General features: G+C 49.8%; 4 non-coding genes across 4 annotated transcripts; all 4 read left to right on the top strand.

Annotated features, from left to right (window-relative positions):
- Positions 1-299: 299 nt before the first annotated feature.
- Positions 300-372, top strand: Trnak-cuu. The gene has a single exon. It is a non-coding gene; the product is annotated as a tRNA-Lys (tRNA).
- Positions 373-710: 338 nt separating this feature from the next.
- Positions 711-782, top strand: Trnat-agu. Its single transcript has one exon. It is a non-coding gene; the product is annotated as a tRNA-Thr (tRNA).
- Positions 783-6950: 6168 nt separating this feature from the next.
- Trnak-cuu lies at positions 6951-7023 on the top strand. The gene has a single exon. It is a non-coding gene; the product is annotated as a tRNA-Lys (tRNA).
- Positions 7024-7361: 338 nt separating this feature from the next.
- On the top strand, positions 7362-7433 carry Trnat-agu. The gene has a single exon. It is a non-coding gene; the product is annotated as a tRNA-Thr (tRNA).
- Positions 7434-21377: the final 13944 nt, after the last annotated feature.

Below are 21377 nucleotides of genomic sequence, written 5' to 3' on the forward strand. Positions count from 1 at the left end.
TCGGCTGAGTGCCGTCACCGCGAGTTTTGGCTGGCATTTGCGCATCTAAGACAGCGTCGGAAAGTAACCCGTTCGGCTTCTGAGTCAAATCAAATATGTGTGTTAATTTTGACACCACTAGCGCTGCAGGTTTTCATGCAATTCCTGTACCTCTCAGAAATGATTATGAAATAAAACTGAAGTACGTGACGTGTGTGACGCTAGGAAAACATTAGGCAGCATGGAGAGATTCTGTATGGGACCACCCCACCCAAACGAGAACTGTGTGTCGTGCGACCCGACACGTAGTCACCGACGCAGCCCGGCTAGCTCTGTCGGTAGAGCATGAGACTCTTAATCTCAGGGTCGTGGGTTCGAGCCCCACGCTGGGCGGAACGTAATTTTGTTCCGCTGCAGATGTAAATTACCGTTTTTCTGATCAATGTGACGTAATGGAAATAGCAACTTAAAACTTTGCCTACGTCTCCATCATTCGCAAGGAAACTGTATCTAAAGGTGAAGGTGATTTCGTAGACATGTGTGAAAGACATGTTCTGAAATGTAAGTGGTATTGGTTGGAGAGCACATCGGTTACGTGTGAGATGTGTAGCCAAGCAGTAATGGTGCGCCATAGCTGCAAATATTAGTCGGTAATATGAAGTGTTGTCAGCTTAAGCCTGATGATCCAGACGAGCGGAAGCACGAAGTACGCAAAACTACCGCTAGGCCGCGCCTCTTTAGCTCAGTGGCAGAGCACTGGTCTAGTAAACCACGGGTCGTGAGTTCGATCCTCACAGGAGGCAAAAGAATTTTCGAAATCTGTTGCGCGTCGTGGCCGTATAGCAAGCAGTATCTGGAACGACGAACAATTAGCAACAGGTGTTTTATTTAGAATTACTCTCAGATGTGATTGTCGTCGTCGCCGCCGCTTCTGCAGAAGTAGCAAATCGCCATCGTAGCAAATGCGGCGAGGGACGCCCTGCCTTCGATTTCGAATGCACAAAGTGTGTGGTCTTGATTCCCAATCTCTAGTTGGTCGGCCTCTTAAGGGTTTGAATGTAACGAATGGGTGGGAAGCAGCAAGAGGCAGCGGCTGTGTAGAACGAAAACACAATTCCTCAGCGGTATGAGCGTTTCGAGATGACACGAATGTAAGGAATACTTCGCGGCCAGTGACCGTGTGGCCTAATGGACAGTCTGCCTTCGGCAGTGACACAGTGCGGACCGTGTTGCCTGCCGGCCGCGCTGTGGTGCGCGCGCCTGTTTATTTACGCCGGAGCAGCTTCGCGTGTGCGGTGAGTCTAGAACGAGATGGCACAATCGTACAGAAAAACGACTTTGAAGTTCAGTTTTGCGAACGACTATACACGACCAAAGGCACACGAGATTGAACGTTTCTTCAGAGAAGAGGTAAAAATCGATCCACAGGAACTCGTGGGAATCAATTTATCGCTCGTTTCAAGCATCGTCTATGTCAAGCTTGTTGACGAGGCTGCTTGCGAAAGACTTCTACAACGATCACCGAACGGGTATCGTTTCTGTCATGCCGACGGGAATGTTGGTGCGGTTACAGTCGATCACGCGGGAATGGGGATCCGCACTATACGAGTCTTGGAACTTCCGTTTGAGGTCCCGTCTGAACTTGTTACCGACGTCTTTCGACCATACGGTACAGTTCTATCCCATGTGGCCGAAAAATGGACGAGTTTTACCACGTACCCCGTTTTAAATGGGGTGAGACAAATACGGATAGAACTGCGCAAGCACGTCCCCTCTTATTTGTACATAGGAGGTTGTCGAGCGATTATAATCTATGATGGGCAACCTCGCACTTGCTCGGGGTGCGGGAAAGAAGGTCACGTCCGCTCGGAATGCCTCCAGCGACGTTTAGTGCAAACTCCACGGGATGACGTTCAGGCGCCACAACCGGCGACTGTCTTACCGTTGACCTTTGTGGAAGCCCTGAGAAGCGATGTGAGGGAGACTTCCGGTGGGCACCAGCAGCTGCCCCCTATAGAGAACATGGACACCAACGGGCTGGAACTCCGACCACCGGTTCCACCACAGCAGACACAGGACACCACACAAGAGATGCAGCTGACGGCCGCTCCAGGCTCATCCGTGGTGGCTGCCAGTGCTTCTACCGAGAGCGTGATAGGCCAGGCCCAAGACGGAGGATGCGCAACCCCAACAGCCGATGCGGAAGCAAGGCAACGGAAACAGCGTTCGCCGAAGAGAAGAAAGAAGCGTCGACTGACTTCTGCTGACGATAGCCATAGTCCCGAGGGGAAAGTGGACGACAACGACAGTATCGACCTGAGACCAGTGGGTTCAACAGATACCGAGATGACGATGCAGGAACTACACAGCGACGATAACTTGAACTCTTCTTCTGGTGACCGGAAGGCGGAAGTGGAGATGACAACTGTCCAACATCAGAGCGATGACAACGTTACCTTCCATCCTTCGACCAGTTCCGGAAATATCCTGGGGGACTGGGCGCAAGAAATGGACCAACAGGAACAGGATGAAAATACGAACGCGACGATTGAGGACAGTCCTGGCCAGAGGCCGGGAGGGGTCGGGAAATGTTGACCAACTTAGTGTGTTGAGGAGCGCCGGGGGTGCGGATGGACGCTTAATGACACCGCCCTACAACTGATGAACACAAGCCAGGCGTACCGCATTGCCACGATAAACATTAATGGCATACGGACACCGCTTAAAATTCAAATGCTGAAAGATACGTTACGCGCTGCGGACGTGGATATTGTACTCCTACAAGAAGTGCGTTTCACATCGCCGCCAGAGTTCTACGGTTACGAGGCACATTATTCAGTGCACGATGAAAGTGGATGCGGTGTGGCGATTCTCACCAGGGAAGGAATAGGAGTGGAGGACGTCAGGTCTCTCCCTTCGGCACGCGGCATAGCGATCACTGTCGACGGCGTTCGTTTCATCAATTTATACGCACCATCTGGCTCCACAAAACGAAGAGAAAGGGCGACTTTTTACACCGAAGAGATAGCACCGTTGTTCGCTGGACGCTTTGATAACTATATAGTGGGCGGCGACTTTAATTGTGTCGTCGACAAAAAGGACCAAGTACCTCATTATGTGCCATGCATGGAACTGCGTGCGTTGATTACCGAAATGGCGCTTCTGGATACCTGGGAACTGCAGCATGGTGACAGACAGGGTTATACGTTTGTCACGGGACACTCGGCGAGTAGACTTGATAGAGTGTACGTGACACGAGCTCTACGGACGATGATACTGGATGCCGAAATCTGGCCAGCGGCTTTTACGGATCATATGGCGTACGTCTGTACGATTTCACTAACGCGTCAGAAGATATGGCGGAGTAAAGGTCACTGGAAAATGAACTGTGCACTTTTACGTGACACTGAATGTCACCGGTCGATAGAGGCGTCCTGGGAGACCTGCGTTCGCCGCCAACGAGCATACACCTCGGTTCTCCAGTGGTGGATTAAATGCGCAAAACCAATGTTACGGAGAACGTTGATACGATACGGGCAGGACAAATCGCAGTGGACCCGCACAACGGCTGATTTTTATTTTACATCCCTGAGGGAGCTGATGACCCAACAACCATCGCCGGAAAGGCACACGGCCATGCGCAGGATAAAAGCCAAGTTATTACAGCTGACGAGACTAAGAATGGAAGGTATAATGGTCCGGGCGAGATTGGCGGACACAGTTGCTGCCGAAACCCCCTCCATGCACCACGTGGTACGTGAACGCCAACGACGACGCAGGACATTGATCAGGGAACTAATCTCTGAAACTGGCCAGCAAGTTGTGCACCAGCGTGATATTGCGCATGTGTTTAACGACTATTTCCGCCAGTTATATGGACCTGTACATGTGAACCACGAGACACTACATGATGTCATCTCGGAAATGCCAGATAGAGGACCACCACTGGATGCAGAGACTTTCATCACAGCGATAACAGAGGACGAGCTGACAGACGCAATTGCCAGGGGGGCTCCGAACAAGTCCCCAGGACAGGACGGCTTCCCAATTGAATTTTACCGCGCCTTTGCATACCTCATGGGACGAACCTGGATTCAGATGTACAACGAACTCCTGTTACCGCAGACTGAGATACCTGCCGAATTCACGGAGGGTATCATCATCCCAATACCCAAACCACGCGGTGGCAGAAATCCAGGAGATTATAGACCACTCACTCTCTTGAACTGCGACTATTAGATTTTCGCGCGCATCCTTGGGGCTCGCCTGCGGTCTTCACTTTCTGATAGACTCCTCATAGATCAAACTTGCCTCGGCGGTAAGAGCAACGTACATACGGCGCTCAGTGACTACCGAGATATCATCGCATTAGCAGCGGCATGCCGAGTGCGTGGGGCACTCGTCGCTATTGACTTCGATCATGCATTCGACAGAGTGGATCATACCTTTTTGCATGCGGTGATGGGCAGATTGGGAATCCCACAGGCCTTCATCCTAGTGATCATGCGACTGTTACACGGCGTACGATCAAAGGTCTCGGTGAATGGGCGGGGCACTGACTACATTGTTATTTCAAGATCAGTTCGTCAAGGTTGCCCCCTTTCGATATTTTTGTATGCAATGGCTTTGGAACCCTGTCTATATGGTCTCCGAAGACGGTTGGAGGGAGTGCCGTTGCCACAACTGACCTTTCATTGCCGCGCTTATGCTGACGATATGATGCTGGTGGCACGGACAGGCGAAGAAGTACGTACGGCGTTGGCGTGGATACAGTGATATGGGATGGCGGCAGGAAGCGTGCTTAATCTACACAAAACACGCTGCATGAATGTCGGTCGAGGATTACAACCGGGGGAGGAAGGCCCGCTCATCTTGGTTAAGACCATAAAATGCCTAGGTATTACGTTCCACACGGATGTGCAGCGGACAGCAGCGGATAACTACCGACGCATATTGAGGCTGATGCGGACAATGGTGCTGTTACAGAAATTAAGAGCGTTGGATATGATTCAGAGGGTGACCTATGTTAACGTATACCTAGCACCGAGACTCACTCACGTAGCGCATGTCCTGCCTTTAACGCGCACAATGGCATCACGGATACAAGCAACTTTCGGAACCTACGTGAGTGTGGGACACCTGTTTAAGATCCGATACACAACGCTTACGCTACCACCTGGAGAGGGTGGACTTGGTCTAGTGAACGTATATGAAAAGGCACGGGCGTTATTCGTCAGTACGATTTTCCGACAGTGGCGCGGTCAATTTCGCAATATCTCGGGTGCGTTGGCCGATGTACTAGCGCCCACTTCAATGCTGCCCCCAGTCGATGTGGGCCATATTTCACCGAAGCTGTCACATTTCAAGTCTTTTTTTTTGGAGCTTAGCTATGTCAGAGATTCCTTCCCAACAACACGACTACCGAAGACGCGAGACGTATACCAACTCTTACTGCGCCGGTGCCCCAGGAATACCCTGGAAAATAAGTACCCAGACAAGAACTGGCGACAGATATGGCGCGTTATACGGAACGTTTACCTCCCAGCGTCGGTACGCTCAACATGGTATGTGGTGATAAATAGGAAGTTCGCAACGAATCAACGGCGGCACGCGATTCATTTGCCAGACACTCCACTATGTTTAGGCTGCGCAACAGTGGACACTGATGAACATCGTTTAACATGTAGTGGGACGGCTCCAGTGTGGCACTTGGCACAACAGATATTGGCGTTCCTGTTACGCTCCGCCCCTCACACAATTTCATCAGACACACTTTTTTTCCCCCAAGAATATTATTTCCCGGTCCAAAAAACCAATGCAGTGACATGGGTGCGGGGAATGGTGGTGGGCTACGTGTATAACGAATCGGAAAAGGACAAAATTGATTTTTGGCATTTTCTCCTGGATGGACACACGAAGCTGCAACAGCATAAGAAATATAGACAAGACTTCGCTAATTACTTGCGACTTACATTTACCGACCCGCCGGCCAGATGGGGTGTGACGGGTGAGAGATGAGATAGACGAAAAAGCCGAGGTAGACATCGATCACACTTACGGACCTTTAGTTAATTTCGAGAAGACGACCCAGTCTTACACCAACGTCTGGAGAACGAGTCGATAGATGGCTCTCTTGCTCTATCGAACGTCGGGTCGTGAGCAGGTGTCGCCCCCGACACGAATTTCATTTCATTGCTAAAGGAGCATGTTTCTTTTGTATTTGTACTATCCGCAATGTCTTCATGTCTTTCATTTGGGAGTTTTCAGTTTTATTCATTTCCTTAATTAATTTTCTAATTAGCCACTATTTGTCAACATATGGACTTTGTAGACACTATTTATGCGATAGTACAACAACATGCATGTCAGCAAAGGTGGTAAGCCTGACATTGGACAAAAAAAAAAAAAAAAAAAAAAAAAAAGGTTCTAGGCGCAAAAAAAAAAAAAAAAAAAAATAAAAATGGATAAGGCGTCGGACTTCGGATCCGAAGATTGCAGGTTCGAATCCTGTCACGGTCGTGTTTTTCCAATTCTGCAAAAGAAACACACCGTTTTAGTGTAGCTATTGAGCAGTACGAAATCGTCTGAATGTTGCTGTTGTCCATTTCCTGCTTGGAGATGCACTTGAGCTTGATACACACCCAGCCAGAACGGTGTTATCTAGCGAAATGGTCGGCTGAGTGCCGTCACCGCGAGTTTTGGCTGGCATTTGCGCATCTAAGACAGCGTCGGAAAGTAACCCGTTCGGCTTCTGAGTCAAATCAAATATGTGTGTTAATTTTGACACCACTAGCGCTGCAGGTTTTCATGCAATTCCTGTACCTCTCAGAAATGATTATGAAATAAAACTGAAGTACGTGACGTGTGTGACGCTAGGAAAACATTAGGCAGCATGGAGAGATTCTGTATGGGACCACCCCACCCAAACGAGAACTGTGTGTCGTGCGACCCGACACGTAGTCACCGACGCAGCCCGGCTAGCTCAGTCGGTAGAGCATGAGACTCTTAATCTCAGGGTCGTGGGTTCGAGCCCCACGCTGGGCGGAACGTAATTTTGTTCCGCTGCAGATGTAAATTACCGTTTCTCTGATCAATGTGACGTAATGGAAATAGCAACTTAAAACTTTGCCTACGTCTCCATCAGTCGCAAGGAAAGTGTATCTGAAGGTGAAGGTGATTTCGTAGACATGTGCCAAAGACATGTTCTGAAATGTAAGTGGTGTTGGTTGGAGAGCACATCGGTTACGTGTGAGATGTGTAGCCAAGCAGTAATGGTGCGCCATAGCTGCAAATATTAGTCGGTAATATGAAGTGTTGTCAGCTTAAGCCTGATGATCCAGACGAGCGTAAGCACGAAGTACGCAAAACTACCGCTAGGCCGCGCCTCTTTAGCTCAGTGGCAGAGCACTGGTCTAGTAAACCAGGGGTCGTGAGTTCGATCCTCACAGGAGGCAAACGAATTTTCGAAATCAGTTGCGCGTCGTGGCCGTATAGCAAGCAGTATCTGGAACGGCGAACAATTAGCAACAGGTGTTTTATTTAGAATTACTCTCAGATGTGATTGAGGCGAATGTCGCACATAAAGCATTTTCCAAAGCGGTACAGCCATCATTCGAGGGTTGGATTCCCTCTCTTCTTCATCGAAGAGTTTCACTGCCTGGGCTACTCTCAGGGTGCGCCTTCGACGTGGAAGATTCCTGCCGTATCGTCTGCTTGCCGCCGCCGCCGCCGCCGCCGCTTGGTCGCCGCCTTCCGGTCCTCGCCGCCGCCGACGCCGCTGACGCCGCCGCCGCCGTCGCCGCCTGCCGGGGCTCGCCGCCGCCGCCGCCGCCGCCGCCATCCGGTGCCGCCTGGTTGCCGCCATCGCCGCCGTCCTGACCCTGGTCTACGGCCGTCTTCGTCTTCATCCGTCTTCGTCTTTGTCTGTCCCCAGTTTCTGTCCTCTCCTCTTCGTTCTGTTCGTTCTTGTTTCTCTCTCCCGTCATGTCCGCCCCCACCACCACTGTCACTACTACCACCACCGCCATTGTCTATGCCTCCCCTTCCGCCGCCTCCACCACTATAACTTGGTGTGCCCAGTCCCACCCCCCTCCTTCCATTCCACCTCTCCTCACTCTCCCTTCACCCTCTATCTTTGTCGCCCCCTCTCCCGCTTCTTCCTCCCGCTCCTCTCGTTCTGATCCCTTCCCCCCACTCCCCCAGCCTGTCACTGCAGCTCCGGCTCGGGTGGTGGCCCGTCGGGCCACTGCCCACGCCCAGCTCTCCCCGTCACCTTCGCCATCACCGCCGCCACTGCCACCGTCATCGTCATCGTCGCCGTCGCCTTCGCCTTCACCGTCACCGTCACCATCTCCGGCGCCGACTCCGGCCCCGGGACCTGCCCCTCCCCGCCACATTCCCGTTGTTCCCATCCCCCACACCTCCTCCACCGCCGTCAAGCGCCCCGGTGGCCCTCCTGCTTCCTCTGCTTCCAAAAAGGCTGCGCCTCGTCCTCCTTCCCCCACCCATGATGCCATGGAAGTCTCCCCGCCTGTCCCTGCCCCCTCATCCTCCTCCTCTCCCCCTTCCTCCTACCGCTACCTCCTCTCCCGTCCTGATCCCTCTCTCCTTGAAGCCCGGAACCTCACCCTCTTCCTTCGCCAGCATTGTCCTGGTGCCCCCATCTCCCTCCTCACTCCTCGCCGAGATTCGGTCCTCATCTCCTCCCCCAGCCCAACCCTCCACACCTCCCTCCTTTCCCGCATCCCTGTCACCCGCTTTGACCCTCATGCCTCTCTCACCCCAGCTCCTTCACCACCTCCCTCCCGCCAACCCCAACCTCCGCGTCGCCCGCCAACTCTCACCGCCGTGATCACTCGGCTTAGTCCAGTGATCGCGGAGGAGGAGGTGTTGGCGGAGCTCCAGGCGCATCCCCATTTGGAGGTGCGTGCGGTTCGCCGCATACATAACGCTGCCGGCCCCACCCGCCTTATGCGGGTTTTTTCTGAGCACGCCCCCTCCATTGACCGTCTCCTGAAGGAGGGTGCCCTCCTTTTTAACCAGCGGTACAAGGTCGACCCCTCCCGCTCCCCTTCTCAATCCCTGCGCTGCCAGAGGTGTCTACGCTATAACGCGCACCCCACAGCTGAGTGCCGCGAGGCCCCCACCTGCCCGCATTGTCGGCAAGCGCACTTCCTCAGGCAGTGCCCCAACCTCCAATCCCCTCCTTCCTGCAATACCTGCAATCTCCCCCATCCCACCTACTCCCAAAAGTGTAAAGCCGGACCCCCTCCAACCACTCCTGAACTCACCGTCCCTGTCCGTCCCCTGGACGCCCCCACCCCTCCTGGCAATTCCCTTCGTCCCCCCCCCACCGCTGAGGACATCATCAGGTTCCTTACCATCGTCCTCCAGAATGTTCATCCCTTTCAGCGCCCACACACCCTCCAACAGATCTCCCTCGCCGCCCGTTCCATATTCCAACTCAAGATGTCCGCCACCTACTCCAACAACCAGGCCCATTTCACCTTCTCCCGCCTCGACACCCTCGTCTAAATCCCTATCATGGCGCGACAGCAACGTATCCTTTTCAACAACATCCGCTCCCTACCTGCCAACAGGAACCTCTTTCTGCCCACCCTTGCCACCCACCGCGTGGATGCCTTCCTCCTTAATGAAACCTTCCTCCAACCCCACCACACCATTCACACTTCGCCCTACCTCCTCCACCACTCCGATAATCCCCTCCCGATTGCGCGTGGCGGAGTTGCCATTGGTCACCACCGCCAGATCCCCGTTCGGCTCCAACCTCTCCTTCCCGACCCCACCGAACACCTGATCCTTAGTCTCTTCTTCCCCGGCCTTACCGTTACCTGCGCCACCATCTATGTCCGCCCCAACACTCCTATTCCCTTCGACTTCCTCTCCCACGTCGATCGTACCTTTTCCTCCTACGTGATCGCCGCCGACCTCAACATCCATAGTCGTTCCGCTGCCCAGTTACGGCGATGGCATCGGTTCCTCTCCACCCTTCAAGGTGACCTCGTCCCCATCCCCCGGCATACCCGTCCTGAATCCAACTCCACTCCTGATGTTATCCTCTCCTCCCCCAACCTCCTTGGCCGCCTAACGGTGGATCTCCTGGAGCCTATTGGTAGCGACCATCTCCCTGTCCTCCTCACCGTTTCAGACGGTCGTCGCCCTCGCCCCGACCCTCGTACTGACCCTCCCCCTAAGTATGTCCACGACTATTCCCGAGCCGACTGGAATGCCTACCGGGATACCCTTTCCACCCAGGTCGATAGCCACCCTCTCACCTACCACCACCCTGACGATGTCACCCATGCCGCCTCCTTTCTCCAGCGGACCTTGTCTGAGGCCGTGGAGGCCCACGTTCCTACTGTCGCCATCCACCCCCACCGTCGGAGAGCCCATTGCCATACCGTCTGTCATTTCATAAAATTTATTACCATACAAGAATCTCAGAGTCCGAGCTCCTCGACCGCCTAGGTTGTATGGACTACCGAAGCTCCATAAGGATAATGTTCCCATGAGACCTATTGTCAGTGCAATTGGTTCTCCTACTTATAAGCTGGCCAAATACTTAACAAAGTTGATGACTCCTATAGTTGGCCGGTGTGAACATCACATCAAAAACTCCCAGATGTTCATTGAGAAAATCAAAGATATTAGAGTTGGTCCAAATGACATCTTAGTCAGCCTGGATGTGGTGTCGTTGTTCACAAAAGTTCCTGTGGAGGACACTTTGAAAATGCTGGCGGATCTCTTTCCTCCTGAAACTATAAAATTGTTCCGGCACGTGATGACGACCACCTACTTCTTGTATGGTAATAAATTTTATGAAATGACAGGCGGTATGGCAATGGGCTCTCCGTTGTCTCCATCATTGGCTAACTTTTTTATGGAGAATTTTGAAGAACGTGCACTAAATTCGGCTCCCCTCCGTCCGTCCTTATTTTATCGTTACGTTGACGATACATTTATGATCTGGCCACACGGCGAAGAAGCTCTTAAAGAATTCATTGAACACATGAACAGCATCCATTCGAACATCCAGTTCGCTGTCGAGACGGAGAAGGAAGGGAGACTGCCTTTCTTAGACGTTTTAGTACAACGACAGACGGACGGGCGTCTTGGCCACTCTGTATACCGTAAGCCGACGCATACCGATTTATACCTTAACGCACAGAGTTTCCATCACCCTGCTCAGAAGAGAGCCGTTTTGAACACGTTGGTACATAGAGCCAAAACTGTTTCTGACGAGGACCACTTAAGGTTCGAGATTAATCACCTAAAGAACGTGTTCCGAAAGAACGGCTATAGTGCACGCGATATAAAGGCAGTGTTCTCCAAAAGAAGGAAACGTGATAATGCTGCAACCTCACAGGATGAAACACCGATTGCGGTTCTTCCTTTTTGTGGCGCAATTTCCAGCAAAATAGGAAGAGTCCTGCGTAGACGTGGTATTAGACCGATTTTTCGTCCTCCTAAGAAAATTAAGGAGATGATGCGCCCTGTTAAGGACAATCTCGACCTCAGGGTCCCCGGTGTTTATAATATACCCTGTGAGTGTGGAAGCAATTATGTAGGTCAGACTATTCGTACCGTTTCCGACCGCTGTGCAGAACACCAACGCCACATTAAAAATAGAGAGCTTGAGAAATCGGCAATTGCGGAGCACAGCCTCACGAACAAACACAAAATATTGTTCGATGAAACTAAAATTCTGTCCCATGCCTCCACGTACTGGGATTCTGTTATTAAGGAGGCTGTTGAAATCAGAATGAGCCAAAAGAACTTTAACCGCGATAGCGGATACCATCTGAGCTGTGCGTGGAAACGAGCACTTGATGCAGAGAAGCAGCAGAGACGTTCCTTCCAAGGTTTACGTTTAAACGGAAGCGGTGGCGCCACCGGCGCACACAGTGACACCGTCTGAGACAGCAGCACGTAATCGCCGACCAATCAGAATCCGACCAATCAGAAGCCGCCTTCGGGCTATATAGAGGCTACCATAGCAGCAGTAGAGACAGTCAGCTCCTGACGATGACGATGGAGGTAATCGTCGAAAGCTCGAGATTTTATCTAGAACTGACGCGGCAAGAATACCGAGAATATTTTATACATAAGTATTCCTTACATTCGTGTCATGTCGAAACGCTCATACCGCTGAGGAATTGTGTTTTCGTTCTACACAGCCGCTGCCTCTTGCTGCTTCCCACCCATTCGTTACATTCAAGCCTTTACGAGACCGACCAAGTAGAGATTGGAAATCAAGACCACACACTTTGTGCATTCGAAATCGAAGGCAGGGCATCCCTCGCCGCATTTGCTACGATGGCGATTTGCTACTTCTGCAGAAGCGGCGGCGTCGACGACGACGCTCGCGAGAGGCTCTGTGATATTTGAAAAACACATGTAAAAAATATAATTCAGACTGCCGCCTCCCACCCTACGCTGTACCGCTTTTTTTTTTTTTTACTTTATTGTTATTTTAAAACCTGTACAACTCAGGTAGGCTGGCAGCGGCACACTACGCCGCTCTTCAGCCATAGCGTTTTACAAGAGTATAAAACATGGCGAATGACAATGAACAAAGTGACGGGCAAAAGAGAGAGGGCACAGAGACATAAAAAACACGGAGTCATTCACATGTGACGATAACAACACTGAAAACACGTTGGCACGGCGCACAAAACACTGATGAGTCCGACGGCACAAGTGAACGTAGGAGTGGGACGGCGGACACCAAAAACACTATACGACGTCACACACACAAGACACAAAAGGCGACGATCTCCGGCGCGCGAATGTTCACTATACGTGTGCGAGTCCGGGGACCTGCCAAGAGAGGAGGAGGAGGAAGGGCAGTGGGAGAGCGAGAGGGGAGAGCAGAGATGCCAAGGGCAGGGGAGATAGGGGGGAGGGAGGAAGGGGGAGAGGAAGCCCGGGGGAAGAGGGGGAAGGGAGGGGACAGGGAGATGGAAAAAGAAGGGAAGAGAAGAGAAGGGAGGGAGGGTGCCGAAAGGAAAGGACACGGGAGGTGGGGGGCGGGGCAGGGTCAAAGTTGATAGGAGGGGTAGATGGAGGGGACGAGGACATCATCAGGGAGAGGGAGCTGGCGGAAGCCACCTTGGGAGAGGGTATGGAGGGTGGAGAGATGGAGACCGGGTGGGACGTGGGAATACAGGCGCGGCAGCAGGCGGGGGTGGGAGAGGATCGGGGAAATGAGCGGGTGAGGAGGATCAAGTTTACGTGAGGTGTACAGGATACGTATCCTTTCAAGGAAAAGGAGGAGGTGGGGGAAGGGGATGAGATCATACAGGATCCGCATGGGGGAGGGGAGACGGATGCGATAGGCAAGGCGGAGAGCATGGCGTTCAAGGATTTGGAGGGATTTATAGAAGGTAGGGGGGGCGGAGATCCAAGCTGGATGGGCGTAACAAAGGATAGGGCGGATGAGGGATTTATAGGTGTGGAGGATCGTGGAGGGGTCCAGACCCCACGTGCGGCCGGAAAGGAGCTTGAGGAGACGGAGTCGGGAACATGCCTTGGCTTGGATTGTCTGGAGATGGGGAGTCCAGGAGAGGCGACGGTCGAGGGTGACGCCAAGGTACTTAAGGGTGGGAGTGAGGGCGATAGGACGGCCATAGACGGTGAGATAGAAATCAAGGAGGCGGAAGGAAGGGGTGGTTTTGCCTACAATGATCGCCTGGGTTTTGGAGGGATTGACCTTGAGCAACCACTGTTTGCACCAAGCGGTGAACCGGTCAAGATGGGATTGGAGAAGGCGTTGGGAGCGTTGCAGGGTGGGGGCAAGGGCGAGGAAGGCGGTGTCATCGGCAAACTGGAGGAGGTGGACGGGGGGCGACGGCGGCGGCATGTCCGCCGTGTACAAAAGGTACAGAAGGGGGGAGAGGACGGAGCCTTGGGGCACACCGGCGGAGGGGAAAAAGGTGTAGGAATCGGTGTTATGGATGGTGACATAGGAAGGACGGCGGGAGAGAAAGGAACCGATCAGACGGACGTAGTTAATGGGAAGGGCAAAGGTTTGGAGCTTGAAGAGGAGACCGGAATGCCAGACGCGGCCAAATTTTGTGTCTACGCGGATGCAACCTGCGCCCCTCTCGTGAGCCTTGCGTAATGAACGTAACGGGTTACGACGATGCCTAGCTTCGTATGAATATCAGAGGAATGGTTTTTGAAGCTGAAAGTAACTCTGAAATGAATTAAATGTGTTGATTTGGAGTTTTAGGCGTACATCGATATCGTGTGAGATGTGTAAGACAGCAGCAGCTGTGCTAACTAAATGCAAATAATGGTCGCTAATGCGGTGCGTTTCCAGCTGAAGGGCTCCGATTCACTAGTCCATAAGAATAAAGTACCCGAAAAGTGCGCTAGGCCGCGCCTCTTTAGCTCAGTGTCAGTTGCGCTTGAGACGCGCTAGTGTGAGGAGGTCACGTCCGCTCCGCCAAGCTAGCGATTGTTTACAAGTGGTGTTTGTGTCCGTCGCGTGTCGTATTACTGTTCTGTGCCTGCGTGTTGTTGTGTCTTTCGTGTTAACGTTCGATGCTGATAGCCCGTTAAGGGTTAATTAGCGATATGTCTCGTCAGTGTCCCAGGAAGAATACCCTGAAATTTGAATTTGATAAGTCAACCCGTGCTCTGCAACCAAGCTCACTAGAGATCCACGAATGGATTGTCGACGTCCTCGGTATAACTACAGAACAGGTCCACACTGCCTATTACGATTTGGAACAATACTGTTTCTTCGTCAAGCTGCACAATCCTATTATTATGGAGCGACTGCTGCTGAAATTCGGGGGACGCATTGAATTTCGCCATCGGAACGGAACTGTGAGTATCGTTACTATTTCAAATGCTGATGTAGAGTTGAAAAAGTCCGAGTTTTCAATCTCCCACCTGAAGTTGAAAATTGCTACCTGAAGGAGGTTTTGTCGAAGTACGGTGACGTCAGGTCTGTTAGAAATGAAATGTGGTCCAGGGAACATAAGTTGCAGTGTTATAGCGGGGTACGATCCGTTGAAATGGGAGTAAAGGTTAATATCCCGTCGCACATAATGGTGAGTGGATACAAAGGGCTAGTTACCTATACCGGACAAATTCCCACGTGCCATATTTGTAACGAGAGTGGTCACCTGAGGCAGGATTGTCCCCGTCGCATGTTTGTTTTAAAAAACAATTTGCAACAGCGACAGCGGCTTACATTTAGTGATGTCCTGATGCGACGTAATGGAGAACAGCCCGTTGTCTCTCTGAATTCCGATACCGTGCAAGATCCCACTTTAGTGAATGACAGTGCAATGATAATGCCTATTGTAGAGGAGCAATCTGCCCCTGCTGCTAGTGACCGTAGTGCCTCCGGCAATAAGCGTCCTCGGGACTCAGCCGATATTTCTTCAGATGAGGAAGGTTCCGGTCACACCCACTCTGTGCAAAAGCAAAAAGCCAGTAATGAACCAGCACTGGAATCAGCCATTGCAATGGAGGCGGAATCATCAGGCCAACCCAATGACAATGTTCCATTATCAGCTAATGATGCAGTCGCTGAAATGGAACCGGCCGAGGCAGCCATGCAGGCATCAATTCCAGAGGGACCCGAAAATACGAATCAGGAATGTGCTCAACATACTGAAAGCCCTTCCTCGCCTACGGTAGAACAAGGCACTACGGTGCAACTTGTTGATCAAGTCGGTAGTAGTGATCACGTTCACGACTTACATGACCCCCACAGTGCTGCCCAAAAACAAGAGGGACCTGCACAAGGGACAGGCATTCCAAATACAGCCGGAACCGCGCAAGACACACAGCGGCGCCGCCTGAAGCCGCAGCCAAACGTCAACGTCGGCAGGGCGCAGGCGAAACGCAACGGGAGCACACAACGGCAAAAATCACCTGACCGTAAAGGAGTTGGACATCCTGAAGTGTCAGTCAGTGTAGATCAAGACACTGGCAAAGATAGACATACAGCCTCCGCAGCTTCACAAACAGTAGTGAAGTAGCAGCGGATTTCCGACTGGCTCATCTTCCCCTAAAATACATTGTACACATTGGGCGAAGTGTAAATCTCGGATTTTGTACTCACTCTACTTTGACGTCCATTCATGACCATTAACCTTCTCGGATGAGTCAAGCTTATAAAATATTAACTATTAACGTTAACAGGATAATGTCAGATTTGAAACAAGTTGTGTTAAAACAATTTATCTATGAAACAGAGGCGGATGTTGTTTTGTTGCAAGAAGTGTTATTCACTGATTTCACCGTGCCCGGTTTTCAAGTATTTTATAATGTCCTACCGGACGCAAATACAGGAACCGCAATTTTAACTCGTGAAGGTATACCGGTAATGTTGTTGGATAAACTAGTTACAGGAAGAGGCCTAAGTTGTCAAATATTTGATGTCACTGTTGTAAATGTTTATGCACCGTCCGGTACCACCAACAGAACTGCGAGAGCTCAATTCTTCAAGGAAGACATAATCTACTTGCTGAGGAAAAATCCTGCGTCTGTAATAATTGGTGGCGACTTCAATTGTGTAGTTAACAGGAAAGATCAGGTACCGCATTTTAACTACTCCAAGGAGCTGCATGACTTAATCAAAAACATGAAGTACAAAGATGCATGGGAAGTCAAATTCCCTACGCTCGTCAAATTCACGCATTTCACTTCGACATGCAGTCGGATAGATAGGCAGTATGTGTCGGAGAATCTAAGTCATAACGTGTTGGACGTGGAAGTAATCCCGACATACTGCTCGGATCACTGTGGGTTTTCTGTGACTATCAATTTAGCAAAGCAACCTACGAAACTTTACCGTAATCAGTGGATGCTTAACATTGCCCATCTCAATGATGACGAACTAGAAGAGTGGGTCAAAGCCACATGGACGGCATGTTTGAAATCAGTGCATAAATACGGATCTAAAATCGAATGGTGGGTCAAGTTTGCCAAACCTAAACTTAGGCAAACCTTAAAATCATACAGTTTTCAAAAAACTAGAGATGGCAAAAAGACAATCGAATTTTGCTATACAGTATTGCGAGAACTACATGACAAACACAACGTAGCTACTACTCATCTAGAGCAAATTCGCAAAATAAAAGCGAAGCTTCTCAGCATCACACGACAGCAGTTAGAGGGATTAAAGCTTAAATCAAAGGCAAAGTCTCTACTACAAGAAGAAACTACTTCAATGTTTCGCCTGATCAGACACCAACTTAATAGGCGACGCAGTTTTATTGAAGACCTCCAACTCGAAGACGGGACTGTACTTACAGACCAAAATGACATAGTGCGCGCAATCCAACAACATTTCGCTCACCTCTACACTGAAGACCAGACTGCCGAGACTGCAAGTACTGAAATGTTGCACTTATTAACGGAAAGGATCACTAATGAAGAAAACAACTGTCTGATTGCTGCATTTGCAGAGGACGAAATATTTGATCTCGTAAAGACGTCACCTTCCAACAAATCGGCGGGTCCAGATGGATTACCAAAAGAATTTTATCAAAAGTTTTGGCATATAATTGGTTCAACATTCACGGCTGTAATAAACGAAACCTTACATGGAGGAGACTTACCAACTGAACTTAAGGAAGGAAAACTGGTCTTGATTCCGAAAAGTACAGGACGAAAGAAAATCGATAATTTTCGCCCATTAATGTTGATGAACTATGATTACAAGACCATTGCCCGAGCACTTAAGGAGAGACTCACCCCACTTCTCAGAACAGTCATAAAAGGCCATCAAGCCTGCTTCCCGGGCCGGACAATCATGTCAGTCATCTCCGAATACAGAGACCTTGTTTCTATCGTCGCAGTCACCGACATCAGGAGTGCTCTATACTTCATCGATTTCTGCAAGGCATTTGACCATGTCAGCCACCGGTACGTGGATCTCATATTTAAACACCTGGCTTTTGACGATCGAGCAGTTAGAGTCATCCATCAGATGATGACCGGCATAACTGCAAAGGCTTACGTAAACGGGCAGCCGACGAAAACTATTCATATACAGAGGGGCGTTCCACAAGGGAGCCCATTATCAATGCTTTTGTATGTTCTTGCACTTGAGCCTTTGCTACGACAACTCAGAGACAAATTAAGTGGCGTCACAATATCCGGGGTCACGCTTACAGCAAAAGCATATGCCGATGACGTGGGCGTCGTCCTTCGACACGGAGGTGACATTACAATTCTGGAAGAGACGATACGTCAATATAGTCGCGCCTCTGGTGCAAAGGTGAACATACGTAAGAGTAAAATCTTAAACCTAAGAGGATTTGACAGGGTACGCAGCCAATGGGCTACACTAGTTGATTCCCACAAAGCACTAGGTATTACTATAAACAATTGTCCTATGAAGATGGCTGCAGTAAATTGGCGGGACACGGCGAACAAAATACAGGGTGCGTTCAACGAACTTTGTTGGCGATCCGCGAATTTATTGCAGAAAGTTCAATTAATTAACACCTACATGTTTTCTAAAGCCTGTTTTGTAGCACAAATATTCCCAGCACCGAAATTACAGGTGAAAAAGGTAATGCGACTTGCCCATAGATACTTGTGGAAAGGCAACATTTTTAAAGTTAGACTCGACAGTGTGACCAAAGCAAGACTGATGGGCGGTTTAGGGCTAACTAATTTGGTCAAAAAAGCATCTGCACTTTACGTCAAAAGAACCCTGTTTATGATTAATAAGGACAGAAATAACATTGCCTCCAGCCTCTTCACAATTGTCCAGCCAGGTTCCCTGCAACCCCCGGTGAATGTGGGCCGACTCAACAACAAACTCACGCATGTCAAGGAATTTTATATTGAGGTCAGCTTCTTAGAGGCAGGCACGGTGTACAAGTCACATATAACTACAAGAGAGATTCTAAATACATGGAACAAATCGGATACACAAAATACCATAGAAATCAAATATCCGAACGTCATATGGCGTACTGTATGGAAAAATATTAGCCTCAAAATCCATTCAACAGACGTGGCTTCCACTTGGTACAAGGTCGTCAGCGACACTGTGCCAACCAATGAAAAACTTTCTCGAATAGGACTCAGTGATACACATCACTGCATTAAGTGTGGATTAGTGGACACACTTCAACACAGATTCACGTGCAGTGGACTAGTACACAATTGGACATGGATCAGAAGAAAGATGGCACTCCTCACCAGAAGTGATGGCCGCAATTATACGCCACAAATGCTGTTACAGCCTGAAGAGATATTTTTCCCAGAACGGAAAAATAACACTGTCATGTGGCTCATGGGTCACTACACACATTACGTCATTGGTAGAAATGGATCTGACAATTCAATTGATTTCATGGTCTACATGGAATCAGCTTACTGGGAATCCAAAAAATTCAATAACCATAACAACCTCTACGGCAACATGTTGAATATAGTCTTCGAGAAAACAGGCATAGGATAACAACGAACCACAACACGATAGAAACTATAAGGACGTAAATGGCCAACAGTGACTCAGTCAACTATTATTGATCATTGAGAAATGACTACGGCCACTACAGGGTATTATATACGAAAATAACAAAACCAACAGAAACCAATAAAGAAAAAGGTAACGTATGACAAAACCAAACCAAAAACAGGAGTGATTAAAAACGACAAAAAATTGGTCAAAACAAAGTGGTTAAGGCGTAAGTAAAAAAAAAAAAAAAAAAAAAAAAGTGGCAGAGCGCTGGTCTAGTAAACCAGAGGTCATGAGTTCGATCCTCACAGGGGGCAAATGAATTTTGTAAAAGCCCCTTCTACCATAGCCCTTTCGAAAAAAGCGGTCAAGGATAAAAAAATTGTGAATGGGTGCGGTATTAAAGAAGTGCTCTCGCAAATGAATAGTGCGAATGGCGCTATTAAAGTAGGCACCAGAAACTGCTGCTTTTGGCAGTCTCCGGAGAATGCCGACGTGAAATACTTAGTTCTTGTGATGTATTTTCTACCCCTGGTAGAGACCCTCGCGGTTGTCGTCGTCGTCGGCGCCGCCGCCGCTTTGGTAATAGCGGCAACTCGCCATTGTATGACATAGGGTGAGGTACCTTCTGCAACCGACTGAGATGGCAGTAAGCGATTGAAGCTGATTTGCAACCTCTTGTTTGATCAGCGTCATAAGGGCTTGAATGTAACTTGCGATGGGACACAGCAAGAAGTAGCGTCGCCTTTTTAGTACTGAAATTGGAGATGGAGAATTGCGTCAAAGATGGGAAATTCATTAAAAAAAATAAAAAAAAAGTCGGTAGAGCATGAGACTCTTAATCTCAGGGTCGTGGGTTCGAGCCCCACGCTGGGCGGAACGTAATTTTGTTCCGCTGCAGATGTAAATTACCGTTTCTCTGATCAATGTGACGTAATGGAAATAGCAACTTAAAACTTTGCCTACATCTCCATCAGTCGCAAGGAAGTGTATCTGAAGGTGAAGGTGATTTCGTAGACATGTGTCAAAGACATGTTCTGAAATGTAAGTGGTGTTGGTTGGAGAGCACATCGGTTACGTGTGAGATGTGTAGCCAAGCAGTAATGGTGCGCCATAGCTGCAAATATTAGTCGGTAATATGAAGTGTTGTCAGCTTAAGCCTGATGATCCAGACGAGCGTAAGCACGAAGTACGCAAAACTACCGCTAGGCCGCGCCTCTTTAGCTCAGTGGCAGGGGTCGTGAGTTCGATCCTCACAGGAGGCAAATGAATTTTCGAAATCAGTTGCGCGTCGTGGCCGTATAGCAAGCAGTATCTGGAACGGCGAACAATTAGCAACAGGTGTTTTATTTAGAATTACTCTCAGATGTGATTGAGGCGAATGTCGCAGATAAAGCATTTTCCAAAGCGGTACAGCGTAGGGTGGGAGGCGGCAGTCTGAATTATAGTTTTTACATGTGTTTTTCAAATATCACAGAGCCTCTCGCGAGCGTCGTCGTCGTCGTCGACGCCGCCGCTTCTGCAGAAGTAGCAAATCGCCATCGTAGCAAATGCGGCGAGGGACGCCCTGCCTTCGATTTCGAATGCACAAAGTGAGTGGTCTTGATTCCCAATCTCTACTTGGTCGGTCTCGTAAAGGCTTGAATGTAACGAATGGGTGGGAAGCAGCAAGAGGCAGCGGCTGTGTAGAACGAAAACACAATTCCTCAGCGGTATGAGCGTTTCGAGATGACACGAATGTAAGGAATACTTGGCGGCCAGTGTCCGTGTGGCCAGTTCCGCTTGAGACGCGACAGCGATCGGACGTGCTGTGTATTCGATCCGCCGTTTCCCTCGGGTTGTGACTATTTACTTTCTGTGTGTGACGTTTCTTTGTCTTCTTTTCTTCGTTGTTTCGTCGCCTTAGTGTTTGTGTTGTGTCTTGTGTTGTATA

This window comes from Schistocerca americana, chromosome 7 (genome assembly GCF_021461395.2).
Source record: "Schistocerca americana isolate TAMUIC-IGC-003095 chromosome 7, iqSchAmer2.1, whole genome shotgun sequence".
In the NCBI taxonomy this organism is placed as follows: domain Eukaryota; kingdom Metazoa; phylum Arthropoda; class Insecta; order Orthoptera; family Acrididae; genus Schistocerca; species Schistocerca americana.